At 43.1% G+C, this 17,893-nt stretch overlaps 1 pseudogene; it reads left to right on the forward strand.

Moving 5' to 3' along the window:
- Positions 1-1,752: 1,752 nt before the first annotated feature.
- LOC135645700 (G-type lectin S-receptor-like serine/threonine-protein kinase B120) lies at positions 1,753-16,938 on the forward strand (annotated as a pseudogene).
- Positions 16,939-17,893: the final 955 nt, after the last annotated feature.

Raw genomic sequence — 17,893 nt, forward strand, 5'->3', positions numbered from 1 at the left:
TGCCCCACTTGATTGCTGGCATTGACCAACCAAGAAGGTTCTGACCTGATCGATCATTTGAGTGAATGTAGAAAGATCGGACACAAGAAGTGAATTGCAACTTCCTTGTTTGACTCTGCAGCTGGAGTTTGCTTTAAACCATGAGAAGTGAATTGACTCGATGGAAATTTGATTCAGGAAGCCTACCGAAGTGCCAAATGAACAGCTGATAGAAGTCCAAACCTGGGATCATCAATCTTGGTGTGCAACCTGAAATGAAAAAGTGATTGTTTGAACAACAAGAGATTAGATCTTAGTATTTGCATTTTGATCCTTGTGTGTTCTTTGAGATGCCATCAAAAGGTGGAACATCAAAAGTTTCTGTTTGCTTTGACCTCATCCAGAATGTTACCTATCTCATTTATGTTCTCCTTTTTAGAGTATCAAAAGATGATATCATGATCAAAAGTGGGATAAATAAACGCAAGACTCCCAGAATTTGACTGTGTTCATGTTTAAGACAACCATATGCACCAAAAGATTAACCCCAAGTCCCCAAAACCAAATCAGAACCATGATAACATCATTCTTCACATGGAACATCAAGATTCGACGACAACATCTGCTACATGATTCAAGATGACATCTATCGTCCATGGAAGAGAAAGAACAAATAATGAGCTGCAGCAACAGAGCTGACAACGTAAGTAGCTTCCATGGACATGGCCACATGTCAGTTGGTGAGCAGACAATGTTCCTCATCCAACCGACAGCCATGACATGACATTCGCATGCTAAACACTAATAATCTTCAACGCTCGATTCTGATTTTGACCCCTTTTTCTGAAGTATAATGAATATTAATTTATTATTTTTATTATTATCATTTAGGACTTGAAGATTGAAGACAGTAGAAAAAGGTTCAGGTGTCGTCGGTTGACTGCGACCAACGAGAGCTCCGATGGCATCAAAAATCGTGTCCTTTCTGAGGAAACGAAAAGTAAAGATTATTATTATTATTATTATCGCAGTCTTGACGTACGATGTTTACAGTAAATCAAGTGGCTGATGTCCACCGATCACAGTATTGTTGACCGCTCGATCCCGAAACCAGAGAAGCGCGTCATTGTGATGCGTGCTTCTCGTTTTCCTCTTCTCCCAGCAGTCTTATAATTAACTTATATTTTACATTAGATTGTCTGATGTATCTTGATGGATATTTAGGTAATCCTTTATAGTAAAATTTTAATATCATTACTTGCGCAATCGATATTGATTATATGGGGATTCATACTTCTTCCGAACTTAATCATGATTACGATGAGTCGAATCTAATATATGATTAGGTCTAATCAATTCAAGTTTATGTCGATGTATTAATCATGTATTAATCATATAATGCTGAGGTATTAATCATGTGATATTATAGTGACATCTATATGGTGTCAATCATGTGACACTATAGTAATATCTATAAGGTGTCGATCATATGATGATGCAGTGTCCATTACATAATATTATAGCGTTAGCTCATATGGAGTTGATTACATAGCATTAGGGGGTAACTAATATAAAGATAAGAAAGCAATCAACACCTTAATGTCCCATCGTCAATATTTAAACACCATGCGACCAATATACCATGGCATCTCGGAGTAGTGCCATGCCAACTCCTCGACATGAGGTAAAATTGATTGGACATTATCATATCCGATCATGATTAAGTTCATAAGAAGCATGCATCTCTGATAATCGACATTGATCGTGGGAATAATGGCGAGGCTACCTCTGTACGCTATAACCCTCTTGCTATCATCTGCATCTCATCTGTTGCTGTGTGCCTCAGATGACAGACTAACGCCCGGGGAATTCATCTCCCTGAACGAGACTTTGGTCTCCGATGGTGGAGCCTTTGCGTTAGGCTTCTTCTCGCCAACGAATTCCACTACCGATATCTACGTCGGCATGTGGTACAACGACATCCCTGAGAAGAAATCGTAGCTATCTACTTGCAAGAAGCTCAAATGCACAAAGGTTCACAAAAAGAAGCTGCAGACTGATGGTGAGGCTACCACCGTACGTTGTAATCTTCTTGGTATCATCTCTCTCTCTCTTCTACTGCTTGGTGCTTCAGATGACAGACTAACGCCCGGGGAATTCATCTCCCGGAACGAGACTTTGGTCTCCGATGGTGGAGCCTTTGCGTTAGGCTTCTTCTCGCCAACGAATTCCACTACCGATTTCTAAGTCGGCATGTGGTACAACGACATCCCTGAGAAGTCGGTCATATGGGTCGCCAACAGAGAGAAGTCCATCACCGATTCCTCCGCCACTCTTCGGATCTCCGACGACAGCAACCTCGTCGTGGTGGACGCCAAAGGAGGCCTTCTCTGGTCGTCGAATTTAACCGGCCTTGGCGCGCCAGGCAGCGACGCAGCGGCGGTGCTGCTCGACTCAGGAAATCTAGTTCTTCGAGCAGACAGTAACAGAATTTTGTGGCAGAGCTTCGATCATCCTACGGACACTGTGCTTCCAGGCATGAAGATCCAATACAATTGCAGCAGCCACTCCGCTATATACATCACATCTTGGAAGGACGCAGACGACCCTTCGCCGGGGGATTATTCCCTCGGCGTCGACCCCAGCACTTGTCTCCAGTCACTTCATTTGGTGGAAGTCAAAGCCCTACTGGAGAAGCCAAGTGTGGACCGGGAATTTCTTTTACGGAGATCGAGTGCAAAACCCCAACTCTGTGGGATGCATAACAGTGATAAAAGAGGAAGATATGATGTCCGTGACACTAACTGTTTCTGATAGATCTCCTCGTACCCGTTACACAATGAACCACTCGGGACGGAAGGAGTTAACTTTGTCTCTCGCTGGGAAAGGTATGGATGTGATTCGGTCAATCACTACTATAAAAAGAGATTATTATAAATGTCTTAGCAAAATATTCGTAAGTTATAAAATATTTAAAACTAATTTTAAAGTCTAGACCCTAGACCCTTATTTATAGTTATAATATGAGATAATAAACTTGATTTTTTTTGATGTGAGACTATATGAGATTTGACACATGGCAAATGATGATCATATTTTGAATACAGTACATGCATCTGAAACTCTTTCTGCAATCAGGTACACCAAGCAGAAAGAGCAAGACAAGGAAGGTGGCAGTTGCAGCATCTCTTTCTTCAGCACTCTTTTCTTTGGCTTGTATCTTCGAGGTGCGGTAAGGTACTAAAAGGTAGGTATGTCGATCTCTCCTGTTATATGCAAGTTCTAGCAACCAAATCGTGTAAAGGAAAGAAGGAAAGAACATACTCCTAACAGATGTCAATTAACCTTGACCTATATCCACGGATGAAAGATGAGCAAATCTCTACTATAAAAGAGACTATTATAAATGCCTTAGGAAGATGTTCCTAGGCCATAAAACACCCGAAAATACTAAACAAGAAAAGCCTAAAGTAAACAATTAGGTTTTCTTGTGGTGCCACATGTGGTGCTTTTGACTTCAAAGCCCAGAGCCTTATTTATAGTTCAAATAGGAGATAACAAGTCTGATTTTTTCGATGTAGGACTATGAGACTTGCCAAAATAACAAATCTCCATCTTGGCATGTCCCAACAAAACTTGCTCCACCTTCTTCATAAAAGCCCAAACGGGCAATCACCAACAACGAACACCAACCAAGTCCAAGCACTGCTTGAACTTGTAAACTGGAAGAGGCTTTGTAAGCATATTGCTAGTCATAGGTGCCCAGCAAGCCAATCACGTGAGTGATGACACGTGTGACTTGATACATAATCTTTTTGCTTATTATATTTTGGCGTATATCACTTTATAACTATTGCATATGTGCATATATATATATTGTGATGTCCTTGGATTTATGCAATGGGAATCGGATCGTGATGAGATCACGATAATGAGATCGATTCACCTTTAAACACATATCCTAAATAATCTCAGTCATATGTTACTCGAGAGGGACATCGTGATAACCGGACAGACTGGTGTGTTGTATACTCATCCATATGATGGATGCAGCTGGTCTCATAGCTGCTCGTATAGGGACACTAGGGATACAGTACAGGTGCTCATTAGAGAATGAGTTCACTGATTGATTCGCTTAGGGAATGCTGGATGGTTGATGATGCCTTATTGTCAGACATCAATTCCGTAGTCCTAGTGGTGTATCTGGTCCTTAGACTTGAGACACCAAGGATGTCATGTATGAGTGCTCCACTCTTTGATACCAGACTTATAGGTTTGGTTGTCCCAGATCTAGTACAACTGGTCATTGGGAGTGGTAGTCGACCTTACGAGGGCTATTGAGTGTTGATAGAGGATCATCCACTCTCGGCGTCATGAGAGGAATATCCCATGTGTTCTCGCTCAGACAAATCCCTGGCCAGGGTCATTCGGGTTGAGAGAGGAAGAGTTCTCTGAGAGAATCCGATTAGAGCGAGACTCGAGTAGAAACCGTATGGGTCTGACAGCACCATGCTCGATATACGGTCTCTGGGATATTAGAGGGATGAGAGACTATAGGTACACGGTAACTGAGGATAGACATGTCCAATGGATTGGATTCCCCTGTATCGTCTGGGGACTACAGCGTAGTGGCCTAGTACATCCTTAGTCGATGAGTCGAGTGAATTATTACAGAGATAATAAATCACTGAGTTAGAAGGAGTTCTGACAGGTATGACTCACGGTCAGCTCGATATTGGGCCTAGAGGGTCACACACATATGGTAGACATTGCGATGAGTAGAGGTTCAGATATGAGATATCCGACGGAGCCCTTGTCTTATTGGATGCAGATCCAATACCCACTAGGGGAGGACCCATTAGGGTTTGACAGGGGACCTCTATAAATATGAGGGATTCAGAGCCTCATAAGCTAGAGCCTTTGCTTGCCTCTCTTATTCTCCTCCCCCTCTCCACCTCAGAGTAGGCCTGGAGTTTTGAGGAGCGCTGTCGCAGCCCTGCTGTGTGGATCACCGCTAGAGAGGAGGACGCTTGACCTCCTTCACCCTCTCCTAAGGATCTGCAAGGAAACAGGGATATACGATCTCCCTAGGTAACACAATCTAATCTATACGCAGTTTTAAGTTTCGTGGATTTTGCGCACCAATCTTCGCACGACGACGAACATCTCTTTGGGAATTGAGGATTTTGTTTTCTTATTCTTCCGCTACGCCTATGATGTCGCCCCCAAGATTTCCCAACAGTAGTATCAGAGCCAGGTTGTTCGTGCGAATGATTGGTTTTGAACTGCGTGTGTTGTGTTTAGGAAGAATTTTGACGACAAAATCGTTGACGCAAAAACAAGGAAGGGCAGCAACAGTTGCTACCCTCGATCTGCGTGCATGCAGCGTAGCTGAAGGCAAGCAGCACAGGGGCTGCGTCTGCAGCAGCCGGCCGGCAGCCTGCTTGCAACAGGCTTGCATCCGGCCGGCGGCCTGCTTGCAACAGGCTTGCATCCGGCGGGGCTGGCAGCTCGGGGCAGAGGTGCCTGCGACCGCTTCTCCCGCAGGGTGAGGCGCCGCAGCTCCCGCGGGCGAAAACCCCCCCCACAGGGGCGGCCGCCCGGTGGGACAGCACCGCCTACGGGCATTGCCCCGCCGGCAGAACCGCCCGCGGAGGCGGCGGTGCCCGTGGGGGCGCCCACCTGCAGCGGCAGCGCCGCCAGCGGGCGTGCCGCCTACAGGCGCCGCACAGGCCGCCGCCAGTAGGGTGGCGACGACGGGAGCAGTAAGAGGGAATTAGGGTTTTGGGCAAAAAAACAATTATGCCCTTGTGAATTTGAGAAATTCCAGTTTCTGTCTTTTGTCCAAAATATGAAAATACCCTTAGGAATTGAGAAATTTCCTACATGTCCCTGATTTCAGAAAATATTAATTAATTAAAAAGTTTAGTTGATTATTATTTTTATTATTATCTATCAGTCCTACATGATGATGATTATTTATACATGTGATGTATGATGTGTGGACGGATGATCATGGACCGTGTGATATGTGTACTTGTGATTATTATTATTGAGGTCTGCGAGCCTCCATTATATTTCTCATTTATTGTCGGGCCTGCGTGCCTATGATTAAGTTGTAATCACATGAGGATGCGCAGCAGGAGAGTGGATGCGATAGTGGGACCCACGAGACGGATGATCGCGATGCATGAAGATGCATCAAGATGTCGACGGAACCGACGAGGACGAGATGGACGATCACAGGGTATAGAGATGCACCGTTGCACACATAGATCTTGATGTGAGTGATTAGGCCTACTAGCTCGGGCCTAATCACATTAGGTTGTGGTCCATGATCATCTGGTGTGATTGCTAATACACATACTAGATATGTATATATATTTGCATGCGATGTAGATATATATTAAATATGTATATGTGTGACATGTCATATTAGGAGACCAAATCATAGAAACATCTCTCAATAATATTAAGTCGGTAAACGTGAGGCAATTAGATTGACCCACGTTGCCTTCCATCGTTATAAGTAGGAACCGATTCCCGGTGTAGGTTGAGTTGGTCGAGTCCCTCGAGACTCACCTATATCGCGATTCGCTATCTTGCTTACGACATAGAGATGTCACCGGTGACCTGAGGGCATGATATTCTTGGTCGAGTCCCTCGAGGGTATATCATCAAATCGGACTCATATTGTAACGAAGGTGTTGACTTAACCGAGCATCATGGTTGGTCGAGTCACTCGAGGCCATGGTGATTCGGAGGCCGAACAGGACGGGAATCACAAGGAGTTGTGATCGGCAAGAGTTGCCTACCTTTTAGGCTTAGTATGATTGGTCGAGTCCCTCGAGGTTACACTAAGATGCTGATTGGATCCTGATCCCCACTAGAAGTCTGTCGGAGACTTCCATTTCATGTGTTGAGGGTGTCGCGTGACTCGTTAATAAAATAGTGGGAGCATATTAAGATAGAAGTCCATATCTTGATAGTTTATTTCTTGCAAAATCTGTATATTATTCATTTCTACTGCATCTTTATTTTTAGAAAATGTTACTTTCGAATCCCTTACGTGATATACTTGATGTCAACCGCCTCACTGGTCCAAATTATACGGATTGGCTCCGTAACTTGAGAATTATTCTCACAGCGGAGAAAATCGTGTACGTCCTTGATCCAGTGATGCCTACGCCCGAAGAAGGGGCAAGCGAGGATTAGATCACTCGCTACGTGAAGTACATTGATGACTCCACTCTTGCTCAGTGCTATATGTTGGGCTCTATGACTCCTGAGTTATAGAGACAACATGAAAAGACGGATGCCAGATCCATTCTCCTACATGTCCGCAAATTGTTTGAGGAACAGGGAAGGACTCTACGATATGAGATATCCAAGAGCCTCTTCCGTGCTAGGATGACTGAGGGGACACCGGTTCAGAACCATGTCCTAAAGATGATTGAGAGTATAGAGAAACTCACAGGTCTAGGAATGGTCATAGAGGATAACTTATGTGTGGACATTGTGCTTCAGTCTCTACCAGATTCCTTTCCACAGTTCATAATGAATTTTAATATGAACAAGCTTGAGGTGACTCTCCTAGAGCTCCTCAATATGTTGAGGGAGGTAGAGAGTACTATTAAGAAAGAGAAGCCAGTTCTCTACATTGGTGAGACCAGAAAGAAAAGGAAAGCAGAAAGGTCCCTTAAGAAGGGAAAGGGCAAGGGCAAACCAGGTAAAGCAAAGATTGCTAAGAAAGACCCAGCAAAGGACAAAGGCCAGTGCTTCCACTGTGGTAAAGATGGGCACTGGAAGAGGAACTGCAAAGAGTACCTTGCAGAAAGGGCGAAATAGAAGCTTGGAGAAGCTTTAGGTACATTCATGATCAATCTCCAATTGTTAGATTTTTGTGATAGTGCATTGGTATTGGATACCAGTATTGCTTATCACATCTACAATTTATTGTAAATTCTAGCAAAGCCGAAGGGAGATTGACGAGAGGAATATTGCATAAAGGTTTGTTTATGCAAGACATTACTCCACATATCATGAATGTAAGTGTCTAAGAGGAAACGAGATGAGGTGAACAGTTCATACCTATGACATTGTAGGCTAGGTCATATCTATGAGGGAATGATTCAAAAGTTGCAATGATGGATATCTAGATCCATTCGACTATGTGTCATATGCAACTTGCGAGCCTTGCCTTCGTGGAAAACTGACCAACTCTCCATTTAGTGGAACTGGAGAGAGAGCCACTGAGCTGTTGGAACTCATACATAGTGATGTATGTGGACCCATGTCAACTCAAGCCATTGGTGGTTACTTCTACTTCATTACCTTTACTGATGATTTCTCAAAGTATGGATATGTGTACTTAATGAAGTATAAGTCCGAGGCCTTTGAGAAATTCAGAGAGTATAAGAATGAGGTGGAGAACCAGACTGGAAAGAGTCTCAAAACTCTTCGATTAGATCGAGGAGGTGAGTAGTTAAGTACATAGTTTACTCAATTCCTCAAGGACCATGGGATATTATCCCAATGGACACCTCCTTATACACCTCAGCTCAATGGTGTCTCTGAAAGGAGAAATCGTACGTTATTAGATATGGTACGATCCATGATGAGTTTCGCTGACCTACCCATCTCATTCTGGGGATATGCCCTAGAAACCGCAGCTTACCTTTTGAACAGAGTTCCAACTAAGTCGGTAGTGCCTATACCATATGAGATATGAAAAGGGAAGAAGCCTGATCTTAAGGTTGTTAAGATTTGGGGCTGCCCTGCCCACGTTAAAAGACACAACCCCGATAAGTTAGAATCAAGGACAGAGCGATGCAAATTTGTGGGATACCCCAAGGAAACTTATGGGTATTATTTCTATCATCTTGAGGACCAAAAGATCTTTGTAGCTAAGAGAGCAGTGTTCCTTGAGAAGGAACATATTCTTGGCAGAGATAGTGGGAGAATGATAGAGTTGAGCGAGGTTAGAGAACCAAGCTCAAGCACCGCTCTACAGCCCGAGTTTGTTCAGGTACCTAATACATAAGTTCCAACTTTATGCAGGTCTGATAGAGTATCCTATTCTCCTGATAGATATGTGGGACATATTAGAGGAGAGAATATTGAGGATATTGATCCTCAGACCTACGAGGAGGCTATTATGAGTATAGACTCCGGGAAGTGACAAGAAGCCATGAATTCTGAGATGGATTCTATGTACTCCAATAAGGTTTGGAACCTAGTTGATGCGCCCGAAGGTATTGTACCCATCGGTTGCAAGTAGATCTTTAAGAAAAAGATCGGAGTAGATGGAAAGGTAGAGACCTATAAAGCAAGGCTAGTGGCTAAGGGGTATCGTCAAAGACAAGGTGTTGACTACGACGAAACCTTCTCACCCGTAGCAATGCTAAAATCCATCAGAATTCTATTGGCTATTGCAGCACACTATGATTATGAGATCTGACAGATGGATGTGAAAACCGTATTCCTCAATGGGAACCTCAAGAAGGAGGTGTATATGATGCAACCTGAGGGATTCGTGTCCAAGAACTGCCCAGATAAGGTGTGTAGGTTGCTTAGATCCATTTATGGACTAAAGCAAGCTTCCCGAAGTTGGAACATAAGATTTGATGAGGCAATCAGATCTTATGACTTCGTTAAGAACGAAGATGAGCCTTGTGTGTACAGGAAGGTAAGTGGGAGTGCTATCACCTTTTTGGTGTTATATGTGGATGACATCCTCATCATTGGGAACGACGTAGGAATGCTATCCACAGTAAAAGCTTGGTTATCTAGACACTTCTCTATGAAGGACTTAGGGGAAGCATCCTATACCTTGAGGATTAGAATCTATAGAGATAGATCCAAGAGGATGCTTGGTTTGTCCCAGTCCAGGTACATAGAAACTATTGTCAAATGGTTTGACATGAAAAATTCCAAGAGAGGTTTCATACCGATGAGACATGGGATATCGCTTTCTACGAGTATGTCCCCAAAGACTCCAAAAGAAAGGGCGAACATGGATATGATACCTTATGCCTCAGTAATAGGGTCTATCATGTATGTCATGCTATGTACTAGGCCTGATATAGCGCATGCTCTGAGTGTCACGAGCAGGTATTAGGCGGATCCAGGCTTGGAGCACTAGAAAGTAGTAAAGTGTATCCTTAAGTACTTGAGAAACACTAAGGATCTTTTACTAGTATATGGAGGTAGTAGCCTTAAGGTTGAAGGCTACACAGACTCAAGTTTTCAGTCTGATGTCGATGATAGCAAGTCAAATTCAGGGTATGTGTACACCTTAAATGGAGGAGCAGTGTGCTGGAAGAGTTCCAAGCAAGATACTACTGCTGACTCGACCACAGAGGCGGAGTACATTGCTGCATCAGATGCAGTAAAGGAGGGAGTCTGGTTGAAGAAGTTTATTACAGATTTGGGAGTCGTGTCGGGTAGCGAGGAGCCGACTTCCTTATATTACGACAACTATGGGGTGATTACTCAAATAAGGGAACCCAGGTCTCATCAGAAATGTTCTGAGGAGGTTCCAGCTTATCAAAGAGATCGTAACCCGAGGAGATGTAGTAGTGGAAAGAGTTCCATCCGAAGATAACATTGCAGATCCATTGACAAAGCCATTGTCTCATTTTGTCCATGAGCGTCACAGGGGTCTGATGGGGATCAGACACATAAGTGATTGGCTTTAGGTCAAGTAGGAGATTGCTAGTCATAGGTGCCCAGCAAGCCAATCACGTGAGTGATGGCACGTGTGACTTGATACAGAATCTTTTTGCTTATTATATTTTGGCGTATATCACTTTATAACTATTGCATATGTGCATATATATATTGTGATGTCCTTGGATTTGTGCAATGGGAATCAGATCGTGATAAGATCACGATAATGAGATCGATTCACCTTTAAACACATATCCTAAATAATCCCGGTCATAGGTTACTCGAGAGGGACATCCTGATAACCGGACAGACTGGTGTGCTGTATACCTGTCCATATGATGGATGCAGCTGGTCTCATAGCTGCTCGTGTAGGGACACTAAGGATATAGTACAGGTGCTCATTGGAGAATGAGTTCACTGATTGATCCGCTTACGGAATGCTGGATGATCGATGATGCCTTATTGTCAGACAGCGATTCCGTAGTCCTAGTGGTGTATCTGGTCCTTAGACTTGAGACACCAAGGATGTCCTATATGACTGCTCCACTCTTTGATACCAGACTTATAGGTTTGGCTGTCCCAGATCTAGTACAGCTGGTCATTGGGAGTGGTAGTTAACCTTACGAGGGTTATTGAGTGTCGATAGAGGATCATCCATTCTCGGCGTCATGAGAGGAATATCCCATGTGTTCTCGCTCAGACAAATCCCTGGCTAGGGTCATTCGGGTTGAGAGAGAAAGAGTTCTCCGGGAGAATCCGATTAGAGCGAGACTCGAGTAGAAACCGTATGGGTATGACAGCACCATGCTCGATATACGGTCTCTGGGATATTAGAGGGATGAGGGACTATAGGTACATGGTAACTGAGGATAGATAGGTCCAATGGATTGGATTCCCCTATATCGTTTGGGGACTACGACGTAGTGGCATAGTACGTCCGTAGTCGATGAGTCGAGTGAATTATTACAGAGATAATAATTCACTGAGTTAGAAGGAGTTTTGACAGGTATAACTCACGGTCAGCTCGATATTGGGCCTAGAGGGTCACACACATATGGTAGGCATTGCGATGAGTAGAGGTTCGGATATGAGATATCCGACGGAGCCCTTGTCTTATTGGATGCAGATCCAATATCCACTAGGGGAGGACCCATTAGGGTTTGACAGGGGACCTCTATAAATAGGAGGGATTCAGAGCCTCATAGGCTAGAGCCTTTGCTTGCCTCTCCTATTCTCCTCCCCCTCTCCACCTCAGAGTAGGCCTGGAGTTTTGAGGAGCGTCGTCGTAGCTCTGCTGTGTGGATCACCGCTAGAGAGGAGGACGCTTGACCTCCTTCACCCTCTCCTAAGGATCTGCAAGGAAACAAGGATATACGATCTCCCTAGGTAACACAATCTACTCTATACGCAGTTTTAAGTTTCACAGATTTTGCGCACCAATCTTCGCACGACGACGAACATCTCTTTGGGAATCGGGGATTTTGTTTTCTTGTTCTTCCGCTGCGCATATGATGTTGCCCCCAAGATTTCACAACACATATTAGCTGGATTGTCCTTCGTATGAATTTTCTGAACAAGGACCTTTCCCTCAGCAATAGTATCCCATTTGCATCTAACAATTTTCTTACCCGAAGGCGGCTTCACAAGATCCCAAGTTCTATTCCAATAGAGAGATTTTATTTCTTTATTAATCGCAATCAACCACTTAGCGGAATTATCACAAGAAACTGCATCTGAGTAGGAAGTAGGCTCACCAACTTCACTTGTTTCTTCTACAACAGACAAAGCATATGCAACCAAATTTGCATATCTTTGTGGTAGTCGAATATTTCTCCGTGGTCTATCCTTGGCTATGGAATATTGCTCTTCCTCTGGATCAACTTCGTCAGTAGACTCGGGACCATCTACCAGTATTCTTTGAATAGAAGAGTTAGACTGAAAAGAATTAGAACTACCAATCTCAAGCTCCACTTGCTTCTGCGCACTATCATTTGTACAACCAGTAGATTCTTCTTTAGAAGATAACATAGACAATTCATCAAAAGTAACATCTCTACTGATTACAAATTTTGGGGATTTGGGATCAGAACACTATAATCTGTATCCTTTCACCCCAGAAGCATACCCAAGGAAAATGTATTTTTTAGCTCGAGGCTTTAATTTTTCTTCATTTATATGCATGTATGTTGGACACCTAAAAATTTTTAAATCAGAGTAATCAGCAGGAGTACCTGACCAAACTTCCTCCGGAGTTTTAAAGTTAAGTGCTGCAGAAAGAGTGCGATTGACAACGTAATAGGCCATATTAATTGCCTCTGCCCAAAAGTCCTTTGTCAACCCTGCATTTGAGATCATACACCTTGCTCTCTCCTATAGTATTCTGTTCATACGTTCGACCACACCATTTTGCTGAGGCGTCATCCTAACAGTGCGATGCCGAACGATTCCTTTATTTTTGCAGAATTCATTAAAGTCACTTTCACAAAATTCAATGCCATTATTTGTTCGAAGCCGCTTAATCTGTTTGCTTGTTTGCTTCTCAATCAAAGCCTTACATTGTTTAAAGGTTAGAAAAACATAATTTTTATGCTTCAAAAAATAAACTAAAACTTTCCTAGAATAATCATCAATGAAAGTCAACATATACCTAGCACCACCCTTAGACTGAACATGAGCTTGACCCCAAAGGTCTGAATGAATATAGTCAAGAGTACCTTTTGTTTTGTGAACTGTCGAAGAATTGAAGTTGACTCTTTTTTGCTTTCCAAAAATGCAGTGTTCACAAAAATCCAATGGCCTAATACTCTGTCTGCAAAGTAGACCCCATTTGCTCAATATGCTCAAACCTTTTTCACTTATATGACCCAAACGCATATGCCATAATTTGGTGATGTCAGAATCAGACAATGATGATGACGAGACTACAAGCGAGTCTGTGACAGTAGTTCCCTGCAAAATATATAAGCTATCAGACCTACAAGCTTTCATAACAACAAGGGCACTTCTAGAAACTTTCATAACTCCACCTTCAGTTGTGTATTTACATCCAAGAGCCTCTAGGGTGCCTAAAGAGATGAAATTCTTTTTTAAATCGGGAACATGTCTAACATTAGTGAGCATCCTCACAATACCATCATGTATTTTAATTCAGATTGTTCCTCTACCAACAACATCACATGCTGCATTATTGCCCATCAAAATAATTCCACCATTACAAGATTCATATGTGGAAAACAAATCTCTATTAGGACACATGTGATAAGAACAACCTGAATCTAAAATTCATTTATTTTTAGACCTCGTCCTATCATCAGTTGCAGAGAAAATATTTCCAACATTCTCATCAGTTGCTACACTAGCTTTAGCGGATTCAGTAGTTTTCTCAACAATTTTTTCCTTTTGCTTTAATTTATTTTTAAATTTAAAGCAATCAGCCTTAATGTGCCCCATTTTATGACAATATCTGCATTCCAAATTTCTATGTCTGGATTTAGATCTACTACTATCAAATTTTCTTTTATTCATTCAACCCCTGACAACCAGACCCTCAGCCTGATTCCCTCTACTTTCCTCAGTGATATCTCTGTCTATCTACTCCTTAGATTTTAGTGCAGATTTAATTTCCTGATATGAAATTATTTCTTTTTCATAAATCATAGTATCACGGAAATGCTTAAAAGATTGGGGAAGAGAACACAAAAGTAATAGGGCCTTATCCTCATCATCAATTTTTGCATCTTTATTCTCCAAATCCATAACCAAGGAATCAAATTTATCAAGATGTGAGAGTATAGATGTACCTTCAGTCATCCGAAGTATATACAAACTCTGCTTTAAGTAGAGACGATTCTTTACTGTCCTCTTCATATACAAGGCTTTAAGCTTGTCTCACATGCTCTTAGTCGTAGTCTCCGTAGCTACCTCTCGTAAAACCTCGTTAGAGAGATTTAGAATAATGTTGGATCGGGCCTTCTTATCCATACCCGCAAGATCTTCCATTGACGTATCATCTGGAATGTTCTCAGCTCCCTGTAATGCCAAATCAACTTCGTCTTGAACCAGAATGACCTCCATCTTGAGTTACCACGTGCCGAAGTTGATATTTCTGTCGAATTTCTCGACGATGATCTTTGTTATTGTCATTATTGCCAAAAGATCCCGAAACCAGGCTCTAATACCAGTTTGTTAGAGCTAGCCCCAGGAAATTTATCAAAGGGTAATTTTGACAATAAAGCAGAAAGATAAAAGCGATAAGAACACCAGATTTACATGGTTTGGTCAATTAACCTTGACCTACATCCACGGTCGAAAGAGGAGCAAATCACTACTATAAAAGAGACTATTATAAATGCCTTAGAAAGATGTTCCTAGGCCATAAAACACCCAAAAATACTAAACAAGAAAAGCCTAAAGCAAACAATTAGGTTTTCTTCTGGTGCCACTTGTGGTGCTTCTGACTTCAAAGCCCAAAGCCTTATTTATAGTTTCAATAGGAGATAACAAGCCTGATTTTTCTGATGTGAGACTATGGGACTTGCCAAACTAACAGATCTGAGTTGAAGTACAGATGAATTTGTAGAAGGGGAGACCGATCGAGACCCAGAACTTCCACAAATCGATTTCGGAAACTTACTCCTTGCCACAAACAATTTCTCCGAGTCAAATAAGCTGGGAAAAGGAGGTTTTGGCATAGTTTACAAGGTAAAGGACAACTACCCAAATGTCGAATTCTAGATGGTCTTTTCTTCCTATGGTATATATTGTATAGATAATGAAATTTGATACCAAAGCACAACATCATTGGCAGGGCAAGCTATCAGGAGGACAAGAAATTGCTGTCAAAAGACTTGTCAGAGGATCGAGGCAAGGTTTGGAGGAGTTCAAAAATGAGGTCATCTTGATCGCCAAGTTACAACACAGGAACTTAGTCAGACTCCTTGGTTGCTGCATCCATGGAGAAGAGAAGCTACTGGTCTACGAGTACATGCCCAACAAAAGCTTGGATTTCCTCCTCTTTGGTTCGTCATACTCTTCCACTTTCTTGTAGTCACCGTGGATTCCAGATAGGCTGTGCCTGATAGCTCTTTGAGCAGATCCAACCCAGAAAACAAAGCTTGACTGGGGGAAGCGATTCAACATAATCAAGGGGATCGCTCGAGCGCTTCTCTATCTTCACCAGGATTCGAGGCTACGGAGAATTCACCGGGATCTTAAAGCCAGCAACGTTCTGCTAGACGCAGAGATGAATCCAAAGATATCTGATTTCGGCGTGGCAAGAATTTTTGGTGGCAACCAGGAAGAAGCAAACACAAACAGAGTCGTCGGAACATAGTAAGCATCATCCCCCGCAGCATCATCGATGTGTGTTCATGTAACACATTGGTTTACTAGATTCTGATCATGGATGCAATTCATGTGGTGTGATGCCTTGTAGCGGTTACATGTCTCCTGAGTACGCAATGGAGGGCCTCTTTTCCGTGAAGTCTGACTTCTACAGCTACGGAGTGCTCCTGTTGGAGATTGTGAGCGGCTTTCGGAACAGCAGCTTTCACTTCATCATGGACTGTCCAAACCTTCTAGCTTACGCAAGCCGGCACCGAGATTTCTTGATCTTTGGCTATGACTTCTCTTGCTCACTTTGGACCTGCAATGATTCAGGCATGGGAACTCTGGAACGAAGGCAAGGCGAATGACTACGTCGATTCATCCATCGCCGACACATGCTCTCCGACCGAGGTGTTGAGAACCATCCATGTGGGCCTCCTGTGCGTGCAAGATAGCCCGAACGATCGGCCAGCCATGTCTTCGGTTGTTTTCATGCTGGAAAACGAGGAAGCCACAATCTCTGCAGCACCCAAACAGCCCATCTGTACAATTCAAAGAAACCTGAATCCACCAGATGACAGCAACCAGGTGTATTCATACAACAACGTGACCGTCACAGCTGCAGAAGGACGCTAGAGACCCATCTCTTGAGCAGAGACACCAACAAGCAAGCTGAGGTCTGTGTTGGGTGTTCGACTCTCTTGTCATGTTAATATTTCTCTCGAGATCATTCTAGCTTAGAAAATTCACTTGTTTGTGAATCTATCGTGGTGTATTGTTTGACTTCGCTTCTGCCTTCAAGTCTGACACATGACGGTCACAACATGATGGGACTGTCGATGTTATTACAACTTGCAGTAGTGAGTTTGACAAAAGATTGTCATTGAGGTATTATATATAGTTGGAGACACTTGTGACGGAATAAATGAGGATGAGCATGGAATAATTGATGTGATTTCTTTATTTGATTTGATATAATTTTAGCTTAATTAAATCCGATTGACAATGTGACGAGGGAAAAGATGGCTCTTTTATCTCTTCTCCTCCTCCTTCTGTACCGAGATTTACATGGTGTAAATGACCATATATCCACGCCCTCACTTTGTTCATCTCATCGATGAAGGTGCTGTCTGCCCCTCGAGGTGGAAGCGAAAAGACGATCTCATTTGTTGACCACCGCGTGGCTACAATGTATGATCGTTCAGAAAAACCTCGGTTCCATTCTTGGCTTCACTAGGAACCGAATCCTCGACATCGTCGCACGCTTTGCCTCCCCCGCCGATGACCTGAAGCCCTCCACGCACACATGCATCATCGGCTCTATGCCATCCAGCGACACACTCTCCAAGATCTTGGTCAATCCCTGTTCCCTAGCACCTCGATGCCATCAATCTCTAGCGACGTAGTGCTTCGCGGCGCATCGGATCTGGGGGAGGGAGGCTAACCTTTGGCAGTTCAAGAACTTTCATGAGAACTCGAGGAGCTCGTCGGTGGAGGCAGCAGGCTCGAAGACGGAGGACCCTACCTCGATCACGAGTTCCCAGAGCTGGAAGGTTAATAGCACGATCTCTGAGCTAGTGTTTTTGCATCTTTATGTCATGGCTGAGGTATCAGCATGACTTGGTCGTATCTGTACAGTGTGATCTCTGAGTTGGAGCAAATTGACTTGGAGTCGGGTTGAAGGGCTATAACCTTGGTTCTCGTTGATGGAGGTTGAAGATGACTCCTTTCGTCATTCGTCGGGTTCTTGTACACAGGTCAACGTCAGAAGAGCTTTCCGATTCGATCTCTCCGATGATTAAGTTAACAAAGATTTTAAAAATTAGGAGAATTGGGGAGAATATATAAATGTTTTCTTCTTAACCATCCTCAATATTATTCTTGGGGTCGCTTTTATATTTGTTCATGCGTGCGATCG

This window comes from Musa acuminata, chromosome BXJ3-8 (assembly GCF_036884655.1).
Source record: "Musa acuminata AAA Group cultivar baxijiao chromosome BXJ3-8, Cavendish_Baxijiao_AAA, whole genome shotgun sequence".
Classification (NCBI taxonomy): domain Eukaryota; kingdom Viridiplantae; phylum Streptophyta; class Magnoliopsida; order Zingiberales; family Musaceae; genus Musa; species Musa acuminata.